Source organism: Halichoerus grypus, chromosome 6, assembly GCF_964656455.1.
Source record: "Halichoerus grypus chromosome 6, mHalGry1.hap1.1, whole genome shotgun sequence".
Lineage (NCBI taxonomy): Eukaryota > Metazoa > Chordata > Mammalia > Carnivora > Phocidae > Halichoerus > Halichoerus grypus.
In genome coordinates this window covers 138,660,270-138,670,799 of record NC_135717.1, presented here as the reverse complement: position 1 = coordinate 138,670,799, position 10,530 = coordinate 138,660,270, and the positions used below count along the sequence as shown (strand labels likewise).

The window sequence follows — 10,530 nt, the reverse complement described above, 5'->3', positions numbered from 1 at the left end:
AAGACAAGTGAATGCTTCATAAATGAAAAGTATTATTACTCCATTTGATTCATACATCTGATTTTTAGGTTATTTATATTTCCTGTGTGTTGAAAGTACGTTATCAACTCCGTTTCCATGTAAGAAAAGAGGTACTTTATTATTATAGATAATAATAGTATTTCAATCTTATTACCCTTAAAATTATTTCAATTGTACTTTCTGTTTGAGCAGTTTGTTATTCTCCTCTCACTATTCTCTGTAACACCGATCAGAAAAATATAAAGTTATTTCTATAACCACCCCTCTTTTAAAGACATACAAATTCTCTGAGCCACAATATGTTTTAATATTATTTGTTACCTTGGGACACCTGGGTGGCTCAGTCATTAAGCGTCTGCCTTCGGCTCAGGTCATGATCTCAGGGTCCTGGGATCGAGTCCCGCATCAGGCTCCTTGCTGGGCAGGGAGCTTGCTTCTCCCTCTCCTTGTGCTGCTCCCCCTGCTTGTGCTCTCTCTCTCTGTCAAATAAAAAAATTATATATATATATATAATTTGTTACCTTAAGCAAGGAGATTTCCTTTCATACACTTTAATTTTTCTACTTACTTGGTTATTCTTTTAATGAAAAGAATATTTATGCTTTTCTTGTTTAAAATATGACTGATTTTTGTAGAAATTTTGAAATATACACACAAAATATATCCAAATGATTATAATCTCAATACCCCCAAAATAATGACTAATAACTTGAAAGGGGGAATATCTATTGTAAGAAGTATTTTTCACACTTAAAACATCCCTCCATGTTATTAAGTGTCATTACAAGAGAGTCTCTAAGTCATATCTTAATGTAGCATTGATTACCCATCACCGTTTGTACTTTAACCTAGAGCATATCCCATTTTAGAAAATGGACTAGATTTCGTATCAAAGGGTCAACCACACTAGACAGTTTCTAATGTCCACCAGGCTAGACCCATGATCTTAAAGTATGAAGGGGGCACACATTCAATGGTATTGCAGCTATATAAGTGGCATTGACGGTAATTAGGGGTCCATCAGGAGTTCTGGCACTACTTACTTTTCATTTCATTTCTTCAAATATTCTCAGAAAAGTGGCAAGTTTTTAAAAATGAATTTAGAACATGATAAAATTAATCAATTGATAGATAAATATAGACATAGATATTAAAAATAAGAGACAATCGGGGCACCTGGGTAGCTCAGTCAGTTAAGCATCTGCCTTCAGCTCAGGTCATGATCCCAGGGTCCTGGGATTGAGCCCCGCATTAGGCTCCCTGCTCAGTGGGGAGCCTGCTTCTCCCTCTCCCTCTGCCGCTCACCCTGCTTGTGTTCTCATTCTCTCTCTCTGAAATAAATAAATAAAATCTTAAAAAAAAAAGAGAGAGACCATCTACTAATTGTAAATCTTTGGTCAGGTGCATCGATGGTACATACATTCCCATGTTTGCCATTTTCTCTTGCTTCTGATAAGACTTGACACAGTAATTCAAGAAATGGCACCACAAAGACAAGAAATTATTTTGATCAAATTCTAGCAAGATCTTTTCTTTGACAGGAGAGGGAGAGAGAGAGAGAGAGAATCCATGGAAAATTCTAAAATTCAATTATTTTAAAGTTAGTCATACTTTGAAATCCCTATAAATACTATCTTTGGATCTGGTCCAGGAGTTAGAATTGCTCTGCCATTTGCTTTGTAGACCCAGGCAACTCGTTTAGTTTCTTTATGCCTCAGTTTCCTCATCTGTCAGTTGAAAATTTCAATAAGATGGTCCTTTTCAACTCTAAAATAAACACAATTTTTGGGCGCCTGGGTGGCTCAGTTGGTTAAGCAACTGCCTTCGGCTCAGGTCATGATCCTGGAGTCCCTGGATCTAGTCCCGCATCAGGCTCCCTGCTTGGCGGGGAGTCTGCTTCGCCCTCTGACCCTCCCCCCTCTCATGTGGTTTCTCTCTCTCTCAAATAAATAAATAAAATCTTAAAAAAAATAAAATAAACACAATTCTATGATACTGTTACTGAGTGTCATTAAATAGGGATGGTCTACACTACTCAATATTCATACTATTCAGTTTCAACTAAGTCCTCATTGCTACTCAATAATCCTTATATGTACCCCTTAGTACATTCTTCATAGTAATTGTCCCAAAGCCTCATTAATCTCAAGTCCCCTTCCCATTCCACCATCCACATTGGGCAAATGTGGACTCAACTAATGAATTCTTCAAGTAGACACAGATCAGCTACTAGCAACTGGTTTATAAGAAGCAAACAACAAAATGAGGATACCTCTCAGGATAGTTTTGGTAATATCTACTTGAAACTGAAGAGCCACTACATGCACACTGATGATGAAAATCACCGTTTGAAATGCAGTGCTTTTTCTACATTTTGATTCATCTGTCTTTTTTTTTTTTTTTTTTTTACATGCATCTGCTTGATGACCAAGTGTTGGAAATATACATAAATGCCACCAAAAAAGTTGATGATGTACCCATTATGTTAATTAAATCCCACCCCCTTATTTTTGTTCCTCTAAGGAATTGCTAAATGATCTAAGTGCTAAAATTAAATGGCTGGTCCTGAGAGTAGGGCCATTTCACAGTAACAGTTGAATAGAGAGAATATGTTAAAATTAAAATAAGCTTAAGAAAGAATTATACACTCTGACCAAGGTGGGAAAATTAGCTGAAATATCTGCCAAGGGAAAGTGGAAAGTTCTAAGATACCAGATGTCTCTGTGGGTTCCAAATTTGGAATTCTTTGTCGCCTTTTAAATCTTCCCTCAGAAGTACCAAGCCTTACAATGCATGTGGTTTGGCATATGGGCTGTTATTTTGCATTTCTAGACTCTGAGTCTGCCTTTTCAATCAGTATCCAAGCTATTTTGCTAAGTTCTATGATATCTTGGGATACATGGCTCTCAAAAACATGAAGCAAAGAAATAATGACTTATTTTTTCCTCCATTTCATTATAAAAATCTTCAGGCAAGATTTAGGATCCAAGAAAGCATAACTGCTATCTTTCTTTTCTTCCTGTAAGTCTTTTTGAACTTTGTGTGTGGAGGGTGGGTAGGTGTGTGGAGAAATCGGGGATAAAGATGCCTCCTCATACTAAAAAAGCCTTAATTTTTTAAAATATTAAATTATCAGAGAGGGCAATTGGGCTCTTCCTCTATAGTCATATTTCTCTTTAAGATCTCCCTATTAAGAAGTCACTGTGACACCTGTACCTGATTTCAGGTGGTCAAAACAAAGGGAATAACTCAATACGAAAGCCAATTACTCATTTAGCAATGGTCAAACTGAAGATAAATAAATGGTGGGAGAAAAAAGAGCAATTAAAATCCAAATAAGAAAGACCTCTAATATAAAAATAGTAAAAGAATCACCCATTTCAAAACTGAGACATTCATTTTTTTAAAGATTTTATTTATTTGAGAGAGGAGAGAGAGAGAGAGAGCACAGAGAGAGAAGCAGAGGGAGAAGCAGACTCCTGCTGAGCAGGGAGCCAGATGTGGGACTCGATCCCAGGACCCTGGGATCATGACCTGAGCCAAAGGCAGACACCCAACTGACTGAGCCACCCAGGTGCCCCTAAGACATTCATTTTTATTTACATCATATTTTTCTTCATTTTGGATCACAAGTATATTCAGGATTGGTCACTAGATGGAATGTAGTATGTTGGTGGCTAATTACTGATTTGGAAAGATTACATAACACCCTTGAACATGAATAATTTACCAGTTATTTCCAATTGTTTATAAACCAATTGTTAAAAATGTAACTAAAATCTAAATGGCTAGTGTCATACCTTCCAACTTATCAGTAACATAAGAATAATGTAAAATGAAAATCCCTTCTATCAGTGAAGAAACTTACACAAAATTGAGTTTAGAACTGTTTTTTATAAACATGCTAAAATACTATTTTAAAAATAGTGACAAACCTCTTTGGAAAATGGCCTCTATAATGAAAAATCAATTCTGGCAGGATCATTATACATATTAAACATTCATGGGAAAGATGGAACAGCCAGCAGAGTGTTCAAAAGTAGAAACAAGAGAATATAGATGACCTACATCACAAACTATCTCCTGGCAGAGGCTTATGGGTCCTGAAATTAGAGGAGATAACCAGAAGTAACCAGATACACAGACTTTTTCTCCCTTTTATTTTGTACCCAGACAGAAGCAGCCATAGTTGGGGACGGGGGTGCGGGGGGAGACAAAGGCACATTTTGAAACTAGAACCTCTTGGGTTTAAAAAAAAATGAGCTCAGAGAGCACATAAATATGAAGTTATGAATTATGTGAGAAGCTATAGAATGATGAGTTAGACCTGCTTTTCTCTCTGAATCAATAATGAGGAGGTTTTTTGAGTGGAGGGCTAGAACCCAAGGTGCACATCCAAAAGACTCCCATTGCTGAGTCATACCAGATAGAGGGAGATATTATGGAAATCACAGCTGGGAAACTGGCAAAACTTAATGACTCAACAGCCTTCCCCACTTCTTCCTTGCCAAAGGAATCATAATGACAGGGGAGGTATTAATATGCCCAACCCCAGGAGATGACTCTGGTTTGTCTAATCCAATCACAGCAATAGTGTTCTCCTTTGCTAGTTAATCATTTGGCCAATATTCTGTGCAGCTATGGGGGTACGAATGGGGGGACATGTGATCCTGTTCTTGCCAATGAGTCATGAAGTGATGCCTAAGAATGAGCCTCTGGGAGAAATCCGTCTTCCTGAAAGAAGAAAAACCCTTTTCCCCAGCCCACTCTCCTAATCAAACATGGTATCACGAGGCCATAATGCTTCCTCAGCGCAGCCATCTTGTAGTTTAAGAACCAACATCAAGTTGAGGATGGCAAAGAAGAAAGATAGGAAACTCTAGTTCCTTGATATGAACTTGGGGCTTCTTTACCAAATTTAGAACCACTTATTCCCTGACTTCTCACTCTGTAGGAAAACTAAAGTCCTTTATTTTTGAGTCTCTTTTGGTTAAAAATTGCGTTACTTGCAGCTGAATGATCCTGATGGACTTAAGATTGTAAAAGTAAGAAAACTCCATGATTCTATGGTGGGATAGTCACTGTCCACTTTGCAATAGCCACCATGGAGAGAAGAGAGGAAATCCAGACAAGGTTATGCTGATAAACAACGGAGAGGGAATCCATGCCCAGGGGTTCATCTTTGTGCTATTTCTACCTCTGATTTCCACAATTAAAGTTTTCCACAATTAAGTGTGAGAGGACACATGTTCTTCATTAATAGAAGCAACACCAGAGATGGAAAAACAACTGGTAAAATAGTCAACAAACACTTCAATCAGTTCTGTGTCTTGCTTGTGACATTTTATTTCATTTGGCATTTATACCAATAAGTTTATTAGAAACAGACATTTTTGTTTCTAAGAGACATCAGGGAATTCAGTAATGCCTAGAAATGTCCTAAATAACAGTTCATATATATTGAACCCTAACGTATGTTTTATGCTCTCATTTAAATATATGTCTGCAAATACACACATGCACCAAGATACACAGGGAGAGACTGTACTTAAACATCTACAGAGGTTGTAGGTAATTTTAAATTCCCCTTATTCTAAATTTCTCAAAGCAATAAGTGTCCACAGCCCAATGTACTTACTGGAGAACTAATATTAATTGACCAAAAGGAAACTTTTAAAACTTGATAAATACTCATTTTATTCACTGTATACATTGTATTTTTTAGGTCTTTATATAACTTCTTACTCATACTCAATATAACTTTTTGGGTTTTTTTTTAATGATCTGAGAAGCAAAAATGGGATGATACTAATAAAAATGTAAATATAACTGTAATAAGAATTTGGTTCTCTGTATAACTCAGAGCCTTATTTTGTCATCAGTCCTCTGTTCTAGGTTTGATTGTGATACTGATTTGGAACATAACTTTTCTCAGCTCTTCCTTTCCTTGCAAAGACTCCACCAATGCCCAAATTCTGTCTTTATCCTTTTGCCTTTATTATGAGTACAAAAAATAGGCTGGAGCATCTTTTTTTAGAGTGAAAAAAGTTTTCACACTTGCATAACTCGTGCAGTTGAAATGGCCTGAAATCAACAGTCCCCAGAAAAGCATCTTTGAAAAGACACCGAGGCTAAAAATCAGTAACTGCAAAGAGGTACTTTGAAAAGAATAGTAAGGAAAAGCTACTGCAAAACTGTGCTGGAGAGATAAAAATATCTAGAATGAGAAGACATTCACTTTGGAAACTTTCTTTATGGTTTTGAAAATGTTGTATGTCTGAGTTGTTTTTTTTTTAATCCCCAATGTTGTCCTGGGATTACAGATGTTTGAAGTTCCCAAATTGGCTATGCAATTCTTGGGAAGAAAATTAGATTTCCAGAATAGCTTTCTCACTGAATAAAATATTAAGATAATTACTTAGATGGCAGAAGAACTGAGTATGTCTAAGTGCCCCAAGAAAGGTAAAGAAAAGGTCTGGAGACAGGAGCAAAATGAACAGCTACAGGAAGGAGCAAATACTTTGGGTTTGGAGGACTAGGGAGAATAAGCAGGTATGTAGCAAGAGGGGCTGAGGGGGAGAGGGCATGATTTGGGGAGACTAAGTAAGATACTCCAGGGGAGGTTCCTCTCTAAAGAAAAGAATGAAATCTGAGAAGATAGAACTCTGACCTCTTTCCATCCCTGTCTCTCCCTCATACACATTCTCATTCTCTCGGTGTGTCTCTGTATCTCTGTCTGTCTGTGTCTTGTCTGTCACTCCCTACCTTTCTCTCTCACACATACAAATAAGGCCATGGAAGGCCTAGAACCTCCTGTCCTACAGTCCCTGTAGGATCTGGCCTAGAACAAGGAAGGCCCTCAATGTGTGTGTGTGTGGGGGGGGATGGTGAGCCTCTGTGTAAGTGAACATTCCCAAGAAAGCATGACTGCTAATAGGCTCATGGACACCCCAGGGACAAGGCATTGGGCATGTCACTATCCATATTTGGCAGTTCTCTCCTTTACATTTCCACACAAGACTTGTGGGAATTTCATTTTCCCTTTTTTTCTCTGTCCCATCTGGAAAATATTGCAATGTCTGTGTTCACTTCCTAGAGTCCTTTTCATTCTGGGGCTGAGCTGGGTTTTGCTGTTCTTTGCTTTCACACAGACCTGTAAGGTATATCCTCACCTCTGCCTTCTTCCCTCTGCCAGTAACCATTTATGACCACAGAGCCTCCTATCCCCTTGTTATCTTCTTTATTGAAAACAACTCTGTTGCTTGAACTTGCCCAAGTTCTTATGATGTCAATGAAACATCCTATGAAACGCTGAGTCCTCACTACCCAGGACCTAGTATAATTTGGATGTGCTCAGGTAAGAATACAAGCCAGGGTAATCCTCAGTCATTTGAACCAATCAAAAGCAATGCTTTGCCCTTGGAGATTTTAGGATGCCAGAGTGGTCATTAGCTCCAGGCTAGGGTGCATCAGTAAAGGTCCTTAGCTGAAACAAATTCTGCCTAACTTATATATAAGAAATGTATTGGAAGAATATGAGAGTAGGATTAATATATTCACAGAATTGACAGAGGATCAGAAGAATAAGGCTCTGTTCTGGACAAGAGAGTTTGGAGGTCTGGGAAAGAAATCTCAGCAGTGGCCTCATGTTAGAAACATTCATGTCATCATGAGTGAGTGCCAAAGATCACTTCTGTGTTTGATTCAATTAATTAAAATTCAAGGCCAGGAAAGACATTCCACTAGCTGAACAGAGGTTACATGCATTCTCTTGGGCAAACAAGGATGAGGAACGAGAGCCTCTAGACCCATTGAATTCCATAGGAAAAAGTATAAATCTGGATTTTCCTGTCCTTCAAAACTACACACATGGGAGAGAGATAACTCTCTAAAACAAAATTATGATGCTGTTGAGAACTATAAAGAAATGCTGAGTGGTCCAAAATTATACAGGTACACTACACAAAGGTTCCTGTTTCCTAAAGTTGCATCGTGTCTGGTACATGGTAGGTGCTTAGTAAATATTTGCTGAATGAGTGGAACACCCCAGCCTTTCAGAGGTCCTAAGGAAGGTTGATCCTAGGCCAGATGATACAAACAATTATTAATTTTCAGATAAATCCTTTCTGGAGCCTCAATGTGGGACTACACCAAGCTAGTCCCTGATGTGGAAAGGTATGAAGTAGGATATGGGTTAAAGGGATAACTGGGAGAGATGGGGATCAAAACCAAATATGTCTGTCCATTTTCTCTCTTTCTTCTTCTCTCTTTGACCATCAGATCCTACTTCTATTACCTGCCTTTAAGGCAGGAAAGAGTCTTAGTGTTATTTACTGTGGACTATTGCAATATCAGAGGTATTAAAAGAGATCATAGCACAATTAACACTAAAGAGTTGAAAAGAATGATTCACATGCTCAAAACATCCATTGTTTAGATTCAATTTGTTTGACTAGTACAATGAATTTTCTCTAGGGTCCTTCAAAAAATAATTTTCTTTTCTTTCTGCTTATTAGAACAGAGAGTTTTCACTTAGAAAATGAAGATACAGCAAGCTCTTGTGGATCTAGCATTTAAGGAAGATTATGTACCCTTCACTTCCATAGTATCCTTCTATTATTTACTGGACAATTCCTCAAATATATTTTGGAATATAACCCTTTATGTAAGAACAGTTTAGATAAAGAAAATCTTCCTAGTTTTGCGGCTCCCTTTGGTTATAAATAAAAGATAACCCTTTCTTCTCTCATGGAATCCGATTATAATTAATAAGTATTATTTTCATGTTGCGTTTTCCTACTGCTATTTCTACAAATGTTGAAACAAACGGTTGAAAGAAATTTTGTCAATCAGAAACAATACCAGGCATCTTTGCTTCCTAAGCAATGCGGTAATAACCATTAATGGTGAGTGAATAAAAAAATGGAAAATTATAATTATATTAGTTATTTTAGTTATTTTGTATATTAGTTATTTTAACAATAATAAATATTTAATTTTAACACAGTTTGGAGAATTATTTTGGCTTAGAAAATTGATCCATGTATGCTATAATCAACTGATAAAAATGAGTAATATAAATTGGCAACCTGATTTAAAATTTTTGACAACTCCAGGTAATATAATATACCTTATGGATATTTATATCCTCTGTCTCCTTCAGAACTAAATTCACCTGTTCACTTAGCTCTTACAGTCCTTGTTTGAATTCAGTTCAACAAGATTGACTGATTGATTGATTGATTGATTGACTATGGGGCAAAGGGAGAAGAAGAGAGAGAATCCCAAGGAGGCTTCACACCCAGTGCCCAGCATGGATCCTGATGCAGGGCTCAATCTCCCAACCCTGAGATCACCTGAGCTGAAATCAAGAGACGGACATTTAACTGACTGCGCAACCCAGGTGCCCCGCAAGGAGATTTACTGAGTGAAAGTCTGGAGTTGGGTGCTCGGTTAGGCAGAATAAGACATGCAAAGGAGAGTAAAATCAATTCCCTGCCTTCAAGAGTTTGTGGTCTGATAGGGTAGGTGAGGCAAGTACAATCATACTGAGGCAAAATAGTAAGTACCAAAGTGAAGTACACAGTTGTGTCTTCAAATATATAAAGGGCAATTCTGTGGAAAAGGAGAGAATATGTGTTTTCAAACTTGCCAGTCTGCCATGACGTATAAACCCATCTGTTGGCTGGTTGGCTGGGAAATAACTGTACTGTAGAAGTAATTTGGTCATTGCTCCTGGGAAACATCTGGTTTCAGATCTATGTAAAGCTGGAGGAAATAATGCTTACCGCCTCTCTGTTTTACAGGCTTATTCTGTGGATAAATTGTATGATATTTTTAAAGGCCCAAATTTCATGAGGACATCATAAAAATGAAATTTGGTTAGTCAATCTAACCCGTCAGGATACATAAAAATGTTATGAGTGCTTCCGCATATTTCTTTGTATAAAAATCATCATAGGATTGAAAATAGCATCCCATATTCTCTATCCATCAACTCTACGAAGAACACTGTAAGCTTAAATAAAAAACGGTTTGCTCTCAGGTGCAGAATCAAAGTGGGCAGAGCTGGTGGTGTCGATGAGCATAGACCCATGCCCTGAGTGACCGCTGGTCCTTTCTAGACACAGAAAAGGAAGATTAGCCTGAAGAATCACTAAATTCCTTAGAAATAAAGGCTAGTTATGAATGTTGATTGAAAGGGTTGATATCAAGTTAATGGCAAGCTTTCAAGAGTAATTTGAAAGTTGGTATATAAAAGCTGATTAAAAGAAATTGGGAAGAAAGGGTCAAAAAGAAAAACCAAAGAAGTTAGAGAATAGGGTAAAGTAGGGAGCATGATAGCCATATTCAAATACACAAAGGGTAGTTATGAGCTGAGAGATCAGAACTTGGAAAAAAGAACGTCTAGAGATAAAGAGATGTAATTTGGGGTTGACTAGAAAGAAAACTTTCTGATGATTATGATTTTACAAAATTAACAGTGGGCTATTTGGGAAGGTAATCATC

The 10,530-nt window shown here is 37.4% G+C and overlaps 1 long non-coding RNA gene across 1 annotated transcript in view; it reads right to left on the bottom strand.

The window, feature by feature from the left end:
- Positions 1-228: 228 nt before the first annotated feature.
- The window catches only part of LOC118544320 (uncharacterized), a 35,691-nt gene continuing 25,389 nt past the window's right edge, over positions 229-10,530 (bottom strand). Inside the window, exon 3 of the long non-coding RNA XR_013448583.1 lies at positions 229-500. This is a non-coding gene — a long non-coding RNA (uncharacterized LOC118544320). The remainder of the gene's footprint in view (positions 501-10,530) is intronic.